Source organism: Nycticebus coucang, chromosome X (genome assembly GCF_027406575.1).
Source record: "Nycticebus coucang isolate mNycCou1 chromosome X, mNycCou1.pri, whole genome shotgun sequence".
Lineage (NCBI taxonomy): Eukaryota > Metazoa > Chordata > Mammalia > Primates > Lorisidae > Nycticebus > Nycticebus coucang.
The window spans coordinates 19,521,193-19,526,647 of NC_069804.1; the positions used below are offsets into that span (position 1 = coordinate 19,521,193).

The 5,455-nt window shown below is 40.8% G+C and overlaps 1 pseudogene across 1 annotated transcript; it reads left to right on the forward strand.

Annotated features, from left to right (window-relative positions):
* Nucleotides 1-477: 477 nt before the first annotated feature.
* On the forward strand, nucleotides 478-1,927 carry LOC128578182 (cytochrome b-c1 complex subunit 2, mitochondrial-like; annotated as a pseudogene). The gene has a single exon (XR_008377682.1). The product of XR_008377682.1 is annotated as a cytochrome b-c1 complex subunit 2, mitochondrial-like (transcript).
* Nucleotides 1,928-5,455: the final 3,528 nt, after the last annotated feature.

The following is a 5,455-nucleotide window of genomic DNA, read 5'->3' on the forward strand; positions in this document are numbered from 1 at the left end:
ACTGCACCTTTCTCCCCTCCATGTATCACCACTCAGGGATATTGGGTGTAATGGACTTTAATTTAACCAAGGGAGTCCACAGCATTGCCCAGAACAGGAGCACTCTTTTCATGGAGAATTCCTCACTGGCCATTTTTGTTTCCTCAAGACTTGGCTTCCTCCCTCGCCTCTTTTTATATCGCTTCTTACGTTCAATCAATCTGTCCCTGTTGGCCTTACCTTTGAAATATACAAAGCAGAAACGTTTTTATAAAACTGATGTTTTCCAAGTGCCCAGGACAGTGCCTGGCACAAAGTAGGTGCTCAAAAATTATTTGTTGAGTAAATAAATTAAAATGTGCTTACAAGAGTGCCTAGAATGTAGACATATTATAAACATTGAAACTTATTAACATGATTGTAATCTTTAGTCTAGCCTTTCAAGTGGTTATTGTCAGAAGTAAGTTTTCTCTGTAGAAAACTGACTGTCGGCCACCATCTTGCTTTCCTTTAATACGGTGGTGACCGCGGGTCGCAGCAATCTGTAACCATGAAGCTGCTAACCAGAGCCGGATCCTTCTCGAGATTTTATTCTCTCAAAGTTGCCCCCAAAGTTAAAGCCACAGCTGCCCCTGCAGGAGCATCTCCACATCCTCAGGACCTTGAGTTCACCAAATTACCGAATGGTTTAGTGATTGCTTCTTTGGAAAACTACGCTCCTGTAATCAAAGATTGGTTTGTTCATTAAAGCAGGCAGTAGACATGAGGACTCTAACAATTTAGGAACCTCTCATTTGCTGCGTCTTGCTTCCACTTTGGCTACAAAAGGAGCTTCATCTTTCAAGATAACTCGGGGAATTGAAGCAGTTGGTGGTAAATTAAGTGTGACTGCAACAAGGGAGAACATGGCTTACACTGTGGAATGCCTGAGGGGTGATGTTGATATTCTAATGGAGTTCCTGCTCAATGTCACCACAGCACCAGAATTTCGTCATTGGGAAGTAGCCGATCTTCAGTCTCAACTAAGGGTTGACAAAGCAATGGCTTTTCAGAATCCACAGGCTCAAGTCATTGAAAATTTGCATGCTGTGGCTTACCGGAAAACCTTGGCTAATTCCTTGTATTGTCCTGACTATAGGATTGGAAAAATGACATCAGAGAAGTTACATTATGTTCAGCATCATTTTACAAGTGCAAGAATGGCTTTGGTTGGACTTGGTGTGAGTCGTCCTATTCTTCAGCAAATTGCTGAACAGTTTCTCAACGTGAGGGGAGGGCTTGGTTTAACTGGTGCTAAGGCCAGATACCGTGGAGGTGAAATTCAAGAACAAAATGGAAACAGTCTTGTCCACGCTGCTCTTGTAGCAGAAAGTGCTGCCACAGGAAATGCAGAAGCAAATGCATTTAGTCTTCTTCAGCATGTGCTTGGTGCTGGACCACATGTCAAGAGGGGCAGCAAGGCCACCAGCCTTCTATACCAGGCTGTTGCCAAGGGAGTTCACCAGCCATTTGATGTTTCTGCTTTTAATGCCAGTTACTCAGATTCTGGACTTTTCGGGATTTACACTATCTCCCAGGCTGCAGCTGTTGGAGATGTTATCAAGGCTGCCTATAATCAGATAAAAACAATTGCCCAAGGAAGCCTTTCCAATGCAGATTTCCAAGCTGCCAGAAACAAGCTGAAAGCTGGATACCTAATGTCAGTGGAGTCTTCTGAGGGTTTCCTGGATGAAGTTGGATCCCAGGCACTAGTTGCTGGTTCTTACATGCCACCATCCACAGTCCTTCAGGAATTGATTCAGTGGCTTATGATGATGTCATAAATGCTGCAAAGAAGTTTGTTTCTGGCCAGAAGTCAATGGCAGCAAGTGGAAATTTGGGACATACACCTTTTGTTGATGAGTTGTAATACTGAAGCACATATTACAGGAGAGAGCTGAAAGCCTACTATATTCACCTTTTTTTCAATAAGGTAAAATACTTTAAAGTATAAATTATTTCAAGCTGGCCTAAAGTCAATAAAGCATTCTGCTTAAATGTTAGAAAAGAAAAGAAAACTGACTGTCATCAACTTCACACTTCAAATCAATTAATTAGCTCTTGGGTGTACTGGCTATATCTTGATTCCCCAGAACTGATCATCCTGAGTGTTTGGTAAAGTCAGTTTCCAAAGTTTGCAAAGCTGTAACCCTTGGAGATTCCTATAGGGCAGGGGTTCTCAACCTGTGGGTCGTGACAACCTGTATTAGAGGGCCGCAGCATTAGGAAGGTCGAGAACCACTGCTATAGGGGCAGGCATAGTGTAAAGATCAGCTTAAAACCAGATTAGCAGCTTCTCTCCTAACCACAAGTGTCACAGCCCTATACTTAAATAGCATCAAGTTGATTGAGGAAAGGGAACCATCTGAACTGTCAGGTGTTTGCAATTAAAAATAAAATTGCAACATCCAAGAAGCCATTATCACAAGTCCTGCACGTGTTAGACATTTCAGATTTTACCAAATACATCACAAGAGGTATCAAGAATATGAGAAGTTTATTAAGAATATGAGAAGTTTATTAATCTTATCATATTCTTGATATGTGTCTAACATGTGTGGGACTTGTGATAATGGCTTCTTGGAATATTATGCAGCCTTAAAGAAAGATGGAGACTTTACCTCTTTCATATTTACATGGATGGAGCTGGAACATATTCTTCTTAGTAGTATCTCAAGAATGGAAGAAAAAGTATCCAATGTACTCAGCCCTACTATGAAACTAATTTATGGCTTTCATATGAAAGCTATAACCCAGTTATAACCTAAGAATATGGGGAAGGGGGAGAGGGAGAGGAGGGAGGGGGGAGGATGGGCAGAGGGAGGGTGATTGGTGGGATTACACCTGCGGTGCATCTTACAAGGGTACATGTGAAACTTAGTAAATGTAGAATATAATTGTCTTAATACAATAACTAAGAAAATGCCAGGAAGGCAATGTTAACCAGTGTGATGAAAATGTGTCAAACTGTTTATAAAACCAGTGTATGGTGCCCCATGATCACATTAATGTACACAGCTATGATTTAGTATTAATTAAAAAAAAGAATATGAGAAGTGCACATGTTTGAATTTAGTGCCATGAGATCCTTTTCTTATTGCTGCCTCAATGAAAGGACAGTTTTTAGACACATATTAACATATCTCTGCCTTGTTCAAACTCTTTTTTATGATTCTCCATAAAATATATGAAACATACTCCCTTAGTCTAACATGCCAGGAACCCCATATCCATTACAAGGGTGGGAAACACTGGACTCAAGAGACCCCAGCTGTGTTTTCATTCCTTCCATGCCTATAATGAAGAGGTGGTAGCCCTCTTTCCTGTTCAGTCTGAATTTGGTCTCAGCATTCTTCTCCATACAGGATTCAAAGAAATTATTACTGATTAAGCCTTTGCCTTCCTACAGTCAACTTTAAATACTATAGAGTGAGCTGGTAATGTGTAAGGTAGATCGCTGTCCTCCTATCTTCATTGTCCCTACCCCATGCCTTCACCCTAAATTATCTGGCTCCCCTGCCATCTGCCATTATTTATCTCTTGGTACTCTCCTGCTTCACAGTGTTAGCTGTTCTGGCCTCCTTGTTCCTTGAACACACTAGAAACCCTTCATCCTCAGGGCCTTTGCATTGGCTATTATCTCTTTCCAGAACATTCTCCATAAGTATATTTTTATAAATAACAACCTTATTTTAAGGTTTTGCTCAAATATTGCCTTTTTAAATGAGTTTTACCACGGCCATTAATTTAAAATTGCAACTCTCCTGTGGTAGGTGGAATAATGCCCCCCCAAGATGGCCACCTCTTAATTCCCAGAACTGTTCCTTCTTGTGGCAAAACAGATTTTACAGGTGTGATTAGTTAAGAATTTTGAGATGGGGACATTATGCTAGATTATCTGGTAGGCCTGATATAATCACAAGAATTATTGTAAGAGGAAGACAGGAAGACCAGACTCAGAAATGATGTAACCTGGAAACAGAGGTGAAAGAGGTGAGAGATTGGAAGGTGCTAATTTGATAGTTTTGAAGATATAGGAAAAAGCCTAAGTCAAGGAATGCAGATGACCTCTAAAAACTGAAGGCAAAAAAAAATTAATCTATCCTGGAGCCTTCAGAAAGAATAAAAACCTGCCAAAAATTTTATTTCGGGACTTCTGACCTCCCAATTGTAAGTCAATAAATTAGTGTTGCTTTAAGCCACTGTTTGTGCTAATTTGTTACAGCAGCAAGAGGAAACTAATACATCCTTTCCTCTACTGTTTTTTTCTTTTTTATTTCACTTACCAACTTCTGTCATACTAGTCAATGTATTAATCATGTCATTGTCTATTGTCCCTTTCCTGTCTTGCCCTATTCCCCCACTACAATGTAAGTGCCACAAGGACAAACATCTCTGTATGTTTTAGTCATTGCTTATAAACGTGCATTTAGAACCTCATATATAAAAGTTGATCAATAAACAGTTGTTGAATTAACTAATTTGTTAGTTAATCCTTAATCAATTTTGACCCTCTAAAAATTATTTCCAATCACTTTATAATTAATCCTTCAATCTGGCCTCTGGTCTCTCTTTCTCTCCTTCCCCCCCTCCTCTCCTCTCTTCTCCTCTCCCCTCCTGTCCTCCCCTCCCCTCCCCTCCCTCCTCTTTCTCCTCCTTTCTCTCTCTTTCTTCCCCTGTCATCTAGTTAAGGTTATAACTCTTCCATGAAGTCCTCTCTTGACTGAACTCTATATTTTCTGAACTCCTAGAACATCTCTATCATTATGCACCAATTTTGCACTTATATTCTCTTTTTATATCAGCCATTTTCTGTCAGGAGGCATAAACTACATAGTATTAGAACAGAAAGAGTTTAATATAAAGAATTATTAACTAATACCAGGGGGTTAACTACTAAGAGGCTAAGGATCATTCTAAAGAATACAGAAATTGCAGACTTAGGTAGCAACTATAACCTCTAGGGCTGAGACAAGAGTACCAAGGAAGGAACACATTTGGAAGAGCTTCCCTCAGCCTTCACCAAGGCTGACGTTCAGACTTTAACTGTGAGAGCGTGGCTGTGGTCCACTGGGTAGCAGAGAACTTCACTGAGGTGCTATAGATAGGGGCTGACAAGCAAAAATCTGCTGGCCAAGGTGCTTACTAAACTCACTAGGAAGCTACTACTGGGGTGCTGATGAAACTCACCAGAAGGTTGTCCACGAGTGCTGCTAAGACATTCTGAAATGCTTCTGTCTAGATTGCTAGTGGGACATGCTGGGAAACCACCTGTGAGAAAGCATCTGAAACTGGCTGAGAAGCTACCTGTGGGGATGCTTATGAAACTCAGTGAGGGGGGACAGCTTCTAAATGATCCACATGCCACTGGCCAGCTTCTGTGCTACAGAAGCAAGAAACAAAAAAGTAAGTCAGGAAGAGGAGCCCATTTTCCCTG